The 17,365-nt window shown below is 32.5% G+C and overlaps 1 protein-coding gene and 1 pseudogene across 6 annotated transcripts in view; one reads left to right on the top strand and one right to left on the bottom strand.

Annotated features, from left to right (window-relative positions):
- The window catches only part of CDH12 (cadherin 12), an 812,943-nt gene that overhangs the window by 470,314 nt on the left and 325,264 nt on the right, over positions 1-17,365 (bottom strand). The window lies entirely within an intron of this gene.
- Positions 12,881-12,999, top strand: LOC118607382 (annotated as a pseudogene).

Below are 17,365 nucleotides of genomic sequence, written 5' to 3'. Positions count from 1 at the left end.
TCTCCTTGAGATTCCGCCTCACCAAAGCCACAAGTGCCTGCAGCCCATTGATAGGCAGCCTCCCCTGGCCTGCTTTTCTCTGGGGTTGCACATTCTGCACGGGCAACAGATTTCAGCCAGCAATGTGAGCAAAGTTCAGGGAATAAAGTGACAGGAAAGTCACTGCTGCCAGCACAAGATACAGTATCGTTTGGGCAGATCTTAGGGGTTTTGTGGGCCCATCACAGATGTCAGTAGGTCATGCAGTGATAGCTGACTTTGGTGGGAGCCCGCAGTCCCAGAGCTGGAAGCAAATCTGTGCAGGCTTGATGGCCCCATGCCTCACTGAGTCACTGAGACGTTGCCCTACCTAACCCACAAATTACCTGTGACAAGCCTGCTCCCAGGCAACTCAGTCCCACCCTGTGCTTTCCTTGGGTCACAAAGTCAACATCAAACAACAGCACTCAGTTCATGTGGCTCATGAAAAGCCTGTTCCTGTGGGAGAGGCATTCAGTGCTGGGCCACAAACTCAGGCCCGCCAGCTTCAGGAATTCTTAAACAGAGCTGGGGCGTTTGCAGCCTGAGGTCAGCAGCTGCAGCTATCCTAGCTGTCATTCAAAACTGTTACAGGGAGCCACAGAGACAGTGCTGGTGTGTGAACTGACACTGCAGTGGCAGGAAGAAATTTAGATCCGGGAGACTCCTGGGTCCCTGCAGCACCCAACACGCATATGACCCAGAGGAGCTTCCATTTTCAGAGACTGGCACTGTCACGCCTTGAGGAGCACTGGTCCCTCTGTTACACTTCCGTAGGTCAGCAAGCGGGGATAATCGAACTGCTGCCTACAGCATTGATTCTTCCACTTACTCATAGATCCAGCATAGGAAACAATCATCTATGGATCACTCTGTAGCTACCACAAAACCAGCACACCCAGAGGGGGGTGCTAGACCACAATAGAGTAACTCCTGACTAGTCCCATAAGCGGTACACACAAAGGGTGGTTGCAAAAAATACACAACCCTGCTAGGGAAAATCACACGCAACAGGGTCTGCCCCCACACAGCAACTCATATCCTGTGGGTGCAGCCATTTCCCACGGTCAGCCTGAGCATTAATCTCATGCACTGATGAAATCGAATTAGTAATCAAAAACTCCCCCAAACCAAAAATCTTGGACCAGATGGCTTCATAGGTGAATTTAACTAAACATTTAAAAAAGAAGTAATACCTGTTCTTTTCAAACTATTTCAAAAAATTCAAGAAGAGGGAAGGTTCCCTATCTCCTTTTATTAGGCTGCCGTTACCTTGATTTCAGAGAAAGACATTACAAACAAACAAAAACAACTATAGGATATCTCTTATGAACATCGATGCAGAAATCCTCGACAAAGTATTAGCAAACTGAATTCAGCAATCCATTAACAATATCATACACCGTGATAAAGTTAGATTTATTTTGGCGATGCAAGGTTGGTACAATATCCAATCAATTCCTGTGATACACCACATTAAAAATTGAAAGATAAAAACTATATGATCATATCAATAAATGCAGAAAAAGCAATTGACAAAATCCAGTATCCATTTATGATAAAAACTCTCAGCAAAGTAGGAATATAGAGAACATACCTCAACATAATAGAGGTCATATATGACAAACCTATAGCATCATACTCAATGGGGGAAGACTAAAAGCATTTTCCTTAAGATCAGGAACAAGACAAGGATTCCCACTTTCACCACTCCTCTTCAACATTATATTGGAAATCCTAGCCACAGCTAAGAAAGAAAAAAAAAAGTATCTGAATTAGGAAGAAGTAAAACTTGTTTTTTGCTTATGACATGATACTATATAATGAACCCTAAAGATTCCGCCAAAAGACTGTTAGAATTGATCAACTAATTCAGTAAAGTAGTAGGATATAAAATTAATGTTCAGAAGTCAGTTGCAGTTTTATATACCATTGATGAACTTTTGGATAGAGAAATTAATAAAATAATCTTATTTACGATTGCTTCGAAAACAATAAAATACCTAAGAATCACATTAACCAAAGAAGACCTGTTCTCAGAAAATTATGTCATTGAAACAAGAAATTTAAGAAGATACAATTAAATTGAAACATATACCATGTTTATGGGTACGAAGAATCAAAATCACATCGTTAAAATGGCCATACTACCCAAAGCAATCTATAGATTGAGTGTAATCTCTATCAAAATACCAATGGCATTTTTCAGAGAGCTACAACAAATAATCCTAAAATTTATACAGAAATACAAAAGACCCCAAATAGCCACAGTAATCTTGAGAAAGAACAAAGTTGGAGGTATCACACTACCTGGTATCAAACTATACTACAAAGCTACAGTGATCAAAACAACATGGTATTGGCATAAAAACAGATACATTGATCAATAGAACAGAATAGAGAGCCCAGAAATAAATCCATGCCTAAACACTCACTTAATATATTATAAAGGAGGCAAGGATATACAATGGGGTAAAGACAGTCTCTTCAATAAATGGTGCTGGGAAAATTGGATAGATACATGCAAAAAAAAAAAAAAAGAATAATAGACTCAAAATGTATTGAAGACTTAAAGGTAAGACCTTAATCCATGAAACTTTCAGAAGAAAACATAGGCAGTAAACTCTCTGATACTGCTAATAGTAATTTGTTTTCAGATATATCTCCTTGGGCAAGGGAAACAAAAGAAAAAATAAACAAATGAGACTACATCGAACTAAAAAGTTTTTGTACAGCAAAGGAAACTATCATCAAAACAAAAATACAACCAACTGAATGGAAGAAAATATTCACTCATGATACATCTGATAAGAAGAGGTTACTATCTAAAATATATAAAGAACTCATTCAACTCAGATAAGAAAAGGTTAATATCCAAACTATATAAAGAACTCATTCAACTCAACAACAAAAGTACAAACAATCCAATTGAAAAACGGGCAGAAGACCTGAACAGATATTTCTCCAAAGAAGAAATACAGACGGTCAATAGATACATCAAAAGATGCTCAAGGTTACTAATCATCAGAGAAATGCAAATTTAAACCACAATGAAATATCATTTGACACCTGTCAGAATGGCTGTCATCAATAAATCAAAGAATAACAGGTGTTGGCGAGAATGTGGAGAAAAGAGAACTCTCATACACCATTGGTGGGATTGCAAATTTGTACGGCCACTATGGAAAACAATCTGGAGATTTCTCAAAATAATTTAAAATGGATATACCTTTTGATTCTGCAATTGTAGTTCTGGTTGTTTAACCAAAAAAAAAAAGAAAACCCAAAACAATAATTCATGCAGATCTATGCACCTTTATGTTCACAGCAGCACAATTTACAATAGCCAAGATATGAAAGCAATCTAAATGCCCAGTAACAGATGATCGAATAAAGTGAAGGTTCATGTATACAATGGGATATTATTCAGCCATTAAAAATAATGAAATCCTACCATTTGCAATGGCATGGATGGAACTAGAGGTTATTATGCTGAGTGAAACAAGTCAGACAGAGAAAGATAAATATCATATGACTTCACATATATGTGTAATCTAAGAAACAAAAAGAACAAGCTAATCAAAAACAGACTCACAAATACAGAGGAAAATCTGGTGATGGGCAGAGGGGAGGGAGGTTAGAAGGCTGGGCAAATGGGGTGAAGGGTTAAAGAAGTACAAATTAGCAGCTGATGGATGGTCACGGGGAGCTAGGCATAGGAAATGAAGTCAGCAGTAATGTAATGGCTAGATGGAGAGCCAGAGGAGAGAAAGAGCAATTAGGAGGATTGTTTCACAAACTACACAAACATCTAACTGATGTATTGTATACTTGAAACTAATAATAAAATGAAATAAAAAATAATTAAAAAATAAAATAATTATTTGTTTAACTTTGGGTTCATATTACATGGAGAGTTTTATATTTGTTTCTGCTTAAACTCTGTTTTAAAAACTACATTTTAACATGATTTTTAATATTAGCTTAACAAATAATAAAAAAGAACCCCCCCCCAAAGAAAAACAATTTAGTGGCATGTGGACGTAATGCAAAGTAGTGTTTTAAAATAATAACTATTTTAGAAAGTTAATGCCAACCGAATCTGTTTTCTTTATATCAAATTTTAAATGTTTTCCCTCTTTGTATATGAATAGTATTTTGTACCTTCTACTTTCCAGAAACTAGTATAAAAATTCTTCTCAGCTTGATGATTAATTATATGTAGTCTCAGAATTCAAACAAAATAATTTATACTCAGATAATTTATGTATATAATTTACGTGTATGCCTAAGTGAACATACTTTACTTTTATAATTATATGCTTTGTTTCAAACTAAAAATATTTGAGTTAATAAGTAGGCAAGAACATGCAGGATTAAAATCTACTTAAAGTTTACAGATATAAGACTGGATAATCACAGAGATACTGAATATAATGGGCATATATGAAAGCAATTTGGCCAGTTGATTTTACGCTTATATCATCAGAAAGATGCAGATTGATTTTTAGACAAACGATATTAACCTTTAAACAATCTCTGCTTTAGTGGTAGGTGGACTCACTTATTAAAACTCTTGCAGTATTATGACGGTGATGTTAAATAAAGATTAACAAGCTCAACATGACAAGGTTAAATTCTCATTTCCACTAAAGATTTTACATTTTTATCATGTGTCTATACAATAATAGATAGTGGCTGAATATTTCAAAAATGAAGAGGTCTGGGTAGCTTAAAATTTCATTTGGGTAGGGTTGAGTTAAAAGGTTTTCATAGAAGTTAATTTTTCATTGCCCTCATGAAAAATTTCTAAATGTTAACATTGTTCCAGGTAATTCATATATTTAAAATGAATATCTTCACTATGATCTTTTTATTCTATGATTAGTTAAACAAAGAAACAAAAAGCACATTGCATATAAATAATCCTAACATTAAAGTTCCATCCCAAATTATCACATTTCAATTATTAAATTTGGAAACCAAATGTAATGCAGTTTGTCTGGATTTACTTTTTCTACCAAAATAAAATTTTAGTAGAAATAGAAAGTGAAAAAAAATTAGAAGACTATTTTAAAATATTTCTTGAGTTGATTAAAATATTTATTTAACAAATGAATAACATTACATAGAGCCATATAATCAAAATGAAGTCTGCTTATTTAGGTACTAATAAATACATTGTGCATCAGCTAACAAATCTCAGGGGAGCCTTTCTATTACTAAATATTTATTAGCTCACATACAGGATGGATTAAAATGGCCATTGCAAATGCAATCTTAGTTTCTTAAACTATGTAATTTTTCATGAAAAAATATAAAAATATATATATATATCAATAGTAGTAGATATATCATATATAGTAATAGTAGTACATATATCACAGTAGTAATAGATAGATATAGATATAGATATAGTTTCTATTAACTCATTTTTTGGGACATTTACTATGTGCTGGCTCCTGGTAAGCACTCTACAGGCATTATAATATAAGCAGACGAACAAAGTAAGGCAGAGAAAAGTGGAAAGCTTGGAAATCTAATGGAAGCAACTGACTAGCTGAGCAATAAAAGTCAGCCTTGAATTTAAAGCAGTTTGCTTTTCTCTTTCAGCATATTCATTCACTTACCAGGCTTAATAAAATCCCTTATTAAACTGGAAAAATAACCTTCCTTTAGGAATAAGTGATGATCCCAATTACTATCAAAACCACATTTTCTTCAAGATTTCAAAAGGCTCTTTTCTTCAACCTTAGACCAATTTTTAACAACACATCCTGACAAATTAAAGAACAGACCAACCTTTCACCAAATTGCATGTAAAATATTTTAGTATAATTTCTGAATATAGTGATTTACCCATGTTTAGCCTTAAATTTTCCTTGCCAATCAACATTCCACCTTCTTTTAAAATTTTGCTTTTGACTCATCCTCCAAGGAAAACTTTCTTTAAAAAAGAAAAAGAAATTCTTAGCTATCACTAGTTTTGTACATCTTTCTATGATGCTTATTATTTTCTTATTTTTCCTTTCCTTTTATTTTGTCTTCATCCTTCTTTTATTTCTAATATAGCACTATGTATATCTAGTACTATATTCTTACTCAATAAATCCTCTAAACTAAATGCATTTATTGAATCAATGTAACAGAAACATTTTCCATAGAGATTACTCTTTCGAAGTAGAGATGTTTCACGCTTAGTTATTGATATCAAGATCTACTGAATTTTGTCGTCTTTTCAACCTTTATACAAAGCTTTTTGCACAAATTTGTAAGTTGCTAGGCTGTATCTGTGACATTAAAACAATAAGTCTGTATATGTATAGTTAACTGAGCTACTCAAAGTCAAAGTCTTTTTGAATGAGAAATGAAGAGTACCCAATATTGATGGCAAAATCATGAGACATTACATACTGAAAGACATTAATCAATATCAATGCAAGAACATCTCCAAAATTATCCTAGGGTAATATATTGGTTACAGTACCTGCCATTTATCATAATAAAGATATTTTCTATTTGCCTTTTGTATATCCTTAAGATCCTCTCACTATTTAAGGAAATACCTTAAATGTTAAAACTCCTAGTAGGGGAGAGATTTTCTGCTAAATTAATTTGATAGAAGTAATCTCCCACTGACTTCCAGTGTACTCTTTGCATGCTCCAGAAACTGTAACTATTTGAGGTATTCAGATTCATAGTGCTTCCAGTAATGAGATCACTCAAACCTCATGTGGACCACTTGAACTTTATGGCTCACAGCAGAGAGATAACGAATCATCAAGCTTATGTCTGTCCCTCAGGTAAAGAGAAGCAGGACACTGGTGGCTACTTCGTGCAAATGAAAAAAGAATGTAGAAAACAAATATGTCACTGTATTTAAATATCATAGTTTAGGAAAATGAGTAAGAATTTATATTTATTTTGGTAAACTTAGGTAAAAAATTCATTGGAAAATTTTAAAAATCCAGTTTTATTTACCTACCATTTTTCATATTTCTTCTCATTTTTTCCCCTCTCTGAGCGCTGTGGTTATTGAAAATCAACTGCAAGACTACAACTGTCTCTTCTCCTATCTTTAATAACATATGTTAACTTTGAATAGGTATGCTTTAGCAAACTGTTTACTAAGCAATTGAGAATTCCATACCTGGAATAAGTTACTATCACGCAGTAGAAATACTGCCTATGGAATTGTTTATCATTGTATATAATGGGACAGCCAGTGATAGTTTGGCTGTGTGCTTCTCATCTACCGAGAATCTAAATTTAGAAACTATTTTTTTCTTGGCAAGTAGCTCACTTCCAAGCTCCTGCAGGTTAAACACCATTCCTTAGAGGTTTCTTTGTAGTATGTTGCTGATTTTATTTTAAGTAAAAGCAAGTGAATGTAAACATTTACTAGGAACGTCAAAAGGTGATCTTTTATTAACAAACTTATTAACAAATAAGAATATATTAAACTAAGAATGAATCCTTGACTTATATGTTTGCAGTGGCTTTAAAATTCTAGTTAAAATAGTATCGAGTGTTTTGCCTTTTTCCAGAATTTCATACAGCTGGAATTATAGAATCTGCATAGCCTTTTCAGAATGGTTTCTTTTACTTAGTAATAGGAGTTTAAGATGTCTCCATGTCTTTTTATGACTTGATATCTTATTTTTTTCTACCACTAATTAATATTGCACTGTCTGGATGTACCATAATTTGTTGATCCGTTCACCTACTGCAGTGCATCTTGGTTGCTTCCAGGTTTTAGCAAAATTCAGTAAATCTGCTATAAACATCCATGTACAGGTTTTTGTGCAGACTGCAGACATACATTGTCAGCTCTTTGGAGTAAATACCAAGGAGTGCGATTGCTGGGTCATCTGATAAGAGTCTCTTTAATTTTGTAAGAAACTGCCGAACTGTCTTTCAAAGTGGCTGTACCTTTTTGCATTCCCCCGGCAATGAATGAGAGTTCATGCTGTTCCACATCCAGGCCAGCGTTTGGTGTTATTAGTGTTCGAGATTTTAGTAATTCAAAAAGTTGTAGAGGGGTATCTCATTCCTATTTTAATTGATTATATTTTCAAAATTATTATAATAGACAGAGGATGCTTATCAAAAAATTTAGTCCTCACATTTTTAATATATAGAGAGAATAATATTCCTTTTGTTTTGATATCTCTTATACTGTCCCTATGCTTAAATTTCTTCTCCACTCATTCCTTTTTATATCCTTCTTGATAACTTTCTTTTGAATTGAGGTACCAACATCGAATAAGCTCACATTTCCCCCTTTTAATAAAAGTTTTTTTTTTCATAATTACACATTCAAATTTCATTCATTATCTTTCTGCTGTATGTGTGTGCAATTATTCATCAATTCAACACACATTCATTTAATGGCCAGTTAGTACCTGATACAATGTTCGTATTGGAAATATGCAAGCTCATAGGAATGCATTATGTGTATAAAGAATTCACAATCTGATGGATTCAACAGGTATGTAAATAAATTATAAGTAGTATAATAATAACAATGTAAAATAAAAATAACAGCTAACATTGATAGCACCCCTACCACATGACAAGATCTGTACAGAGTATTTAATAAATATATTTTAACTTTCACAGCAATGTTATACAATAAGTTATATGGTATTCTTTTACACTTTATTTTACAGTTAAGAAAATTAAGTGATTTCCCGAGGAAACTTTCCCCACTACTTACTAGCTGAGTAGAAATAACTAATGGTGCACACACTCTTACCTTATCGAAGTGACATTCTAAAATTCAAATGGGTGTGTCAAAGGAACGGTAAAGCAAATACATTCACCATCAATGATCATCTTACTTCCAAATGATCTTTTACCTCTATTCACCTCAGTTAAATAGGATAGTCAGTAACATATTCCATTGCAATGCCTTCCTTTTGTATTCCTTGCATCTTGTCATCATATTAGCCACATGATATTATGCATTGTATGTAATGCCATTTAACACAGGATTTATTGCCAAATTCCATTGCCCACCTTAAAATGACATGTTGCACTACTTAAAAATGTCTGTTTTTCTGTGATTCTGTCTCTAACTCTCTCAGGAAAGTTATATAATTTTGTCTGCAACATTCATTGATCAGAACATATTAATATTCACCTGTTAGTCCTAGCCCTTTTCCTCTTCACTACCAAAATTTTCAAAGATGCTAGAACTGTCGTTATTCCATGTTTTTAAGGAAAAAATGTGGCAAGTTTTTTTTTTTTGGTGAGGAGGGGTTCTGTTTCTGTATATTAGCAAAATAATGTAGCTCTGTAATTATTTCATAATAAACTAAATATATGGCTTGAGTTCTAACACAGACAGGCCATCACACTCTGGCCCAAATGTGGGCAGTGATCATTTCTATAAGCAGAACCAAAGAATAATGTCCTCTCAAGCGTTTGTATTTGTATGTACAACTAAAAGTTTAAGTACAAACATATACAAACATATGGTATACTTTTTAAAAATTCAGAAAGAATAGGAAATTCAATCTTAAGTCAATGTAAAAATTAACATCAGTTATAACTTTTACTTATAATTTTGTTAAAAAACTGATTTTTTTCTTATTTAGGAGAAAACATTGACAAGCTAAAGAGCTTGAATTTTAATTCTATAGTTATTCATTATAAACAATTGTTTATTTTTAATTCTCTAGGAAGAATATATTTTTTATTCATTAAATGTTTAAGGAATAGATTCTTATCTCACCCAAGTTATAATGAATTGTTAACAATACAAATCATACAAAATTTATTTCAAGCCACTACTACTCAGCATGTCTACAGCCATGCCACCCTGAACAAGCTTGATCCTGTCTGATCTTGGAAGCTATGCAGGGTCGGGCCTAGTTAGTTCTTGGATGGGAGACAACCTAGGGAGACCAGGTGCTATAGACATAAAAAATAAAATAAAATAATAAAATAAAATAAAATAAAATAAAAAAAAATAAAAAAAAATAAAAAAAAAAAAATAAGGAATTGTAAGCTGACAAGGTCCTTGAAATCTGTGAGGTCAACCAAGGGTTGCCTTGCCTGAAAAAAAAAAAAAAAGAAGAAGAAGAAGAAACAAACAAACAAAAGAACACCAATGTTCAACAATGGTGAAATAAATGCCATCTAATTAGATATAGAACAACTATTGGGAAGTACTGCCCATGCTTGACTCTGTAAAAAAAGTGTAATACAAAAATAATATATTAGTCCTCTCATAAAACTTCAATATAAATTATATCTACTCTGATTGTATACCTAGCTTGGAATTCTTTATTCTTAAAGACAGTTACTATTTTTAAAACTTTGTAAAAAAGTTAAAAAAAAAAACACAACTTGAGAAATAATCTTAAATTTAATTCAATTTATAGCTTAGAAATAATATAAATATGGTAATGTGAAAACAACAATCACCCTCTGATTTGTCTATGCTGATGATGGACTATAAGAAATTAGGTTCATTTTGATAAGAGAGATTTAATTAAGACAAAAAATGTGACATTGCTTATGTCTACAAAGCACAATGTAAATTGAAGATCAGGTTAATTTGGTTGTCATGGCTAAGCCAAATAATGAGAAAGGATAAAGATATGTATTATGACTGCCAATATTAATTTGGGATATGTAAATTGACTCTGCTATCTGGTTAATATAAATGATTATTAAAATTAATGTAGTTAAAGCCAAGGTTGTCTGAACAGTGACAAGGTATATTATACTGAAATACTTTTTATTTTGGTAAAAACACATAAAAATGTTACTCTCTATATTTAAGAAATATCCTTAAAATTTATTCTGTTTCAAGAGAATGTTTTTAGAAATCCAAATCATTATATATATTTTTATTTGTAATGTGGAAATAGTTTAACGCATAGAAATGGATTTAGGTCATTTGGGGAATGATGTATGTTAAGGAAAAAATGAACTGTCAATTTCACCACTTTCCATTTTATCAAATTGAGAGTTATTTAACATATTAAAACAGAAAACTGTCGATCTCAGTGGAGGCAATAGAAACATTTTGTGTTTCAATATAGTAAGGCATCATTCCAAAAATAAATCTCAGGGTGACCTAGGTCCTGATCCTGTTTAGAGTTAGATGTTCTTAGAAACTGTCCTTAAAATTTCCTGTTAAAAAAATAAACACTCAGAAAATCTGGGACCGTTACTAAATTGAATACACCAGATAAGCATGGAGGAAGATGAACATTCTCCAAAAATATTAGGGTGTAGTAAGCAGGATGTTAAAATACCCATGAAAAAGTCAAAGTTAGATTTTCTGAAGAATTTGTTGGGCTCCTAAATGTGACCTAATTAGGCAGTATCATCTACATGCTTTTCAGGAGCTTGATGACTCTCTTTATTATTGAACATGTGCTGATGTTCATGCGATAGAGACGTCTCTAAAACAAGTAATGTATTGTTTTTTCTATATACATTTATTTCTCTATATACATTTACACACAACTATCACCATTGAGATGTCAGCAAAATAATAATTATTAATACAGTCCTTATCATTCCAGTATTGATTAGCACCAACTCAGCTCAGAAGCTAAAATCCATATCAGATAGAAATATCAGTCTGATAACCAACTTTATGAACATAAGACTAGGTTCTTTAAAGTAGACTAGTCTAATTGGAAAAGGGTAGAGGATATGTGGAATGGTATGCCTTTCAAGTATGTGTGACATGAAACAGAAAGCAAATCTAAAAGAGTTTTGTTCATGGGAATTCTTTTAGATGATACAATTAGTAGAAAAAGCTCTATTTAGAAGTAAAGTTGTTCCTTGAACTATATAGTAAATGAGAAACTGAAAGCATGAATTAACATACAAGATAATATACATAAATATGATCCAGATTTACTGACCATTAATGCAAGATGCCAGAATAGATTCAACCCACAATTAATTATGGCAACCACAGTCCCTTTAAAACTGGATCGTGTTATTCTTTTGAACCACTTCCGTCATCCCAGTCAATTCTAGTCTATAAGGCTATATTAGTTTTCCATCACTGTTATAACAAATTACCACCAAAAGTGTGTAAAACAATACAAATTTATTATCTTATAGTCGTGAAGTACAGAATTCCAAAATCGGTTTCGCTGGTTAAGAGCAAGTTGCCAGCAGAGACTGTGTTCCTTCTGGAGGTTCTAGAAGCTAAACTAGTTAACTTTCTTGAATTTTTCAAGCTTCTACAAGCACTGCCCACATTCCTTGGTTTATGTGTTCACATCACTACAATCTTTGTTTCTATCCTCAAATTGCCTTCTTTGACTGACTATCTCCCTCTTATTAGTGTGCTCATGATGATATATTGAGTCATCCTGGCTAATCCAGGATAATCTCCCCAACTCAATATTCTTCCATTAATTACATTTGAAAAATTCCATTTGCCATGTAAGACAAAATGTTCACTAATTATGTGGATTAGGACATGGATATCGGTGGGGATTGAGGGGCCATATTGAGCTTGCTAAAATATAAATAAATAAACAAGGTCCCTTAGAAAACTGTTTCATTTTGGTGGGTGCAACCACAATAATGCAAGTCCTGGTGAGTAGGGCATAGGCTGAATTTTAGATGATGCTTTACCCCCTGGCCATATGCTTTTATGCAGGACAAAAAGAGCACGAATATATCCATTGGGTCTCCTATTCATTATGGGACTGAATTGATATCTGCCACCTACTCCAAAATATACCTGTAAATCTTTGTGAATATATATATATGTACATTTAATTATTTTGCTTTTGATTTTTCATGTACCTTTGAGAGGTATTTGAGAGCAATTTTTTGTTGTTGTTGGAGAGCTTGTTTTAAATATAATAAGCTAGTCTATAGCCATGCTACCCTGAACAAATCTGATCCCGTCTGATCTCAGAAGCTAAGCAGAGTCAGGCCTGGTTAGTACTTGGATGGGAGACCGCCCAGGAAGACCAGATACTGTAGTGTAAAAAAAATAAAAATAAAAAATAAATAAGTGTTTGTATGCTGACAAGGTCCTTGCAATCTGTGAGGTCAAACCAAGGGTTGCCTCGCCTAAAAAAGTAAAAATAAATCAATAAATAATTTGATAAGCTGATATATTTATGTGAAAATATGTTCCAGAAGTTAATTTGTATAATATTTCATTGACAGCAATTTTTTTGTATGCACCAGACATACAGTTGCTAGAATAAGAGGAATGTGGCGAAGTCACATGCTTAAAAATCTACAAGATTTCTTAAAATGTTTTTTTACATTATTCTAGTCCTTTAATTGGGGATTTTGATTGCATTCACCTAAAACTGGATAATGGCGTTAATTTGTAAAACATTCCATTTTTTTAATAATTTCAACCGAACATACTTTTTATGTTCCTCCATTTATTAACAAGCACACACATAATTGTTAGTAAAATCATAAGTATATGTATATTTTTATGTTTCATTTTTTTCATTCAGTGTAACCCAAAATAATGAAGAAAGAGGAATTTAAAGGAATAGAAATAAAAGTCCAGCTATTAATTTGAAACCATGGATATTCATCACTGCTGTAATAAAAAAAAATATTTTAAAAATGTTTCCTAAAATATTTCAATACACCCTTTCATTTCTCCAGAATATTATCAGCAGATTAGTTTAAATGATGATAACTACCACCTAATTTAAGGTTCTAAGAAATCAACTTGTCTGTCATAGTGAATAAAATCACAGCTATTATGATAAAAGATGATTTATTATAGCTGTGGTTTCACTCACAATCTCATAATCAAAACAACACTATGAGCTCAAACATTTTGTATTATCAGGAAATTAATTGTGAAAAAATGCTTCATATAATAATTATCACTCTGAAAATTGGTCTTTCTAATTTTAGATAATTTGTTCAAAGTTAAGATAGTTATTTGATAGTTGGTATTCAAATTCAGGCTTGTTTAAAAAAATAATTATGATTTAGATATACGTTCAAAAGTCAGTGACTTAACTGTCTGTCACCTTTGTATTTTTCCTGTGTATCTTCTTAGAGGATCAGGACTATTTTCTGCCTTTCCAAATATGATTTCGAACTCAAGTAATTATGTTGTGTTTTCTATGATTTCAAATATGACTCTGAACTGCTTTAAAAAGCGATGTTTGATTTTTTAGTCAGCATATAAAGAGTTTGAGAATGACTACAATATTGGACATAGAAATATTTTTATTTATGGATGCTGGTTAGTGATAAAATCTTTAAAAGCTTAGTTTATGGCTGTAGAGAGACATGTAAGACAACCTTTCTCCCAGGAAGTTTGAAAACAGAAACATCTATTTTTAATGAAACTAAGTGACCAACTGACTGGCTATATTTAAAATGTCATTTAATTCTTCTCATAGTTTGTTATTTATGATTGTATTGTTATCTTTATTCATTAAATTATAAAAGACTGTTTCAGTGGAGAAAGCCACACTAGTATATCAAAGAAAGGGCCAAAATATATACTATTACTACCCTTTAGCACTGGTCTTGCTAACTGTTCCTTCGTCTTACACATTTTGTCACCTTTTACTTACACATACTTTGTCACCCTTCGCTTACTTACACTTTTTGCTTATATAATTTTACATTTTAAATTGGAAAGCTGAATACTATGAGGTACAATTCTGATCAAGGTCTCAGTAACCTATATTTATCCCTCATTGTGACGCTAGATATTTTCTGTGATCTTCCTGTTTTTTATTCTGTTAACATCACTGTGCTAATGCTTGTGTATAATCAGGTGACTCAGCATAAAGATAACACTCCATATGTAGCCATCCACTGGGAGAGAGGTCGTGAGGATGATCCACAGTAAATTGGTAAACAGGATGTCTTGAGAATGGACAAGGAGTCTGGAGTCTTACCACAGATTACCCTTGACTGCCTGGAAGTCGTTGAAGAGAATTGAAGGAAAATCGGCTTTTCATCCCAACTTTAAAGAGCACTCCTGGTTCCAAAAGTGGGTACATCTAAGGTAACTCAATCACACGTCTAATCATGTTGCAGTTAGTTAAGATGTAAACAGTTCCCCAAACAATTTATATCAACACTGTAGATGAGATAATATCTTTCTCTTCAATGTCTAGTAACGACATAGGCACTGGATAGGCCAGCTTTAATTCATATTCACGTAGGCAGAACAAACATATTCATCAGATTCCTTCACTCTATTGAAGCAATGCTCATGCATTCAAAGACAAATTTAGTGAAAAAGTTCTGTTAGAGTCTATGCATACCTACAGATGCAACCTTTTCATTTGAAACAGAAGTCTAGCTAAAGATCTGGAATTTCAAATGATTTTCCTGTGATTTGTTTCCCACTTGGACTTTCTCCATAGGCTAACGCACCAATACTAACATTTCATTAGGTCATACATTTATGAATCATCTCGTGGAGAAGGTTCAAGGAAACCTTGGTAATTAATAACTAATTGTTTAAGTCCAAGGCCTAGGGTGTCATACATAAAATGAGACTGAGGGATTTGTTAATGCTTATAACCATCATGAAAATAAAAAGTACCATACCAATTATGTATAAGAGTTGATACTTAAGAAATTTCAGGTGACAATTATCAAAAAAAGTGACATTGTGAATGTAAGACTTTTAGGGAACACTTGCAGCTTTCTTAATCCTTTCCATTTCCGCAACATGAACCAGAAAATATAAAAGGATTTGATTCCATCCTTTTATTTTATTTAAAATATATTCTCAAATTGTCATGATCTGTGATACAAATATGTTGCACAAAGCCAAGTTATATGTATTCCACTTAGGTTATATGCATTAATCGCTAGTTCTTAGAAAATAAATGCAACCTCTGACTGATGCAAGTTAAGCAGGCATAAATTATAAACTGAAGGGTTTAGAATGATTGTATTCTAAATCTGTTTTTGATTCTAAAGGTAAAAATAACAAACCACTTTTCTCTATACACACACACTTAGAATGTAATCGCCATATATGTTATTTCTCCTTTCCTACTTCGATGAGGTAAAAACATTAATTTTCATAGAAAAAAGAATACTTCAAGACATGTTTTGTTCTAGCCTGTAGTTGTACGATTAAGCTAATATTATTCATGTTATTTATCATATTTATAAAAACTGTACTTTCTTCAATGGAACTTAATAATGAAAAAAGGTCACTTGCCATCCTGCTCTGTTTCTGAAGATACAAAGATCTGTCAAAGTTGTAGATGATGACATACAGTTTTTTCACATTTTTTTCTAGCAAAACTTCAGATAATATTTTTACCTGAGTTGAGGACAGCTTTTAATCTCTCAGTCAAAAAACATGACTTGGGTAAAATGAGAATAACCTATATTTCTGCAAAGCTCCATTTACTTCAGTGGCTTAACTCAGAGTATATTTTGAGACTTTTAAACATCAATGAAAACAAATTTCATTTGAGGAGTATTTCAAATAATGGTTTATGTAACTACAAATTAAATAAATTATTCTGAATATTATCAACTATTTTCTTCAGTATGAAAAGAATTTCAAGGGAAGGAAAAAATAATTTAGAATTGTGTCCTGTACTATGTGGGCATCAACTGCCATAAACAAAAATAAAATGTATTACCTGAAGAGTACAGAGGTTAATGACATTTCAGAAAGAATGTAAGAAATGAATGTCTTCCTTTTAAGAGTAACTCATTTTGCTAATATTTTTCTGGTTCCCAGTATATCACAAAAGTTTTTTTTTCTTTTATAAACAAATAGAAATTATTTTTTAAATATTAAGTCTTAAGTATTCTAAAAAAGATTTGGCTAATTATTTTGTAAAATTAATATTTAGATGTTATATTATCTAACATAAGAAATACTTTTTAAAGAAGGAGTGTAAGTCAGAAACACTACAACCTCTCTAAAAAGATAACCGGATTAACAAAAGATTTTTTTTTAAATCTAAAAATGTAAATTCACTTTGGAAGCAAGGAAAAGATTTGATGCATGTGCCACAAATACTTTGTGAAATTTTTTTAGACGTAGCACAAAAAGCAACCAATTTATAAGTAACACAAAGAACTGTCTTAAATTCTTTCTTGAGAATACCGAACTTTGTTTAGGACAATTAATAGATAAGAACTTTACAAAATGCTAACGTTCCTACATAAATGAATGAGGGCTAAAAGAGCTTTAACTTTGGCCTTAATAACCAGGATAAACGAACTGAGCACCAAGGATAAAATCGGAACATAACTTTCTTCTCCAATGCACCCCCACATTGCCTAAGTACACCCATTCGGTGGAGTTCATTTTTTCCTTCTACTTGGATGAAATCTAGGGCATGTCGCAAGGAGTATTTTGATTTCTTTT

Source organism: Rousettus aegyptiacus, unplaced genomic scaffold, assembly GCF_014176215.1.
Source record: "Rousettus aegyptiacus isolate mRouAeg1 unplaced genomic scaffold, mRouAeg1.p scaffold_m13_p_8, whole genome shotgun sequence".
Taxonomy (NCBI): Eukaryota; Metazoa; Chordata; class Mammalia; order Chiroptera; family Pteropodidae; genus Rousettus; species Rousettus aegyptiacus.
The sequence above is the reverse complement of the archived record's forward strand: the minus strand, read 5'-3'. Positions and strand labels throughout refer to the sequence as shown.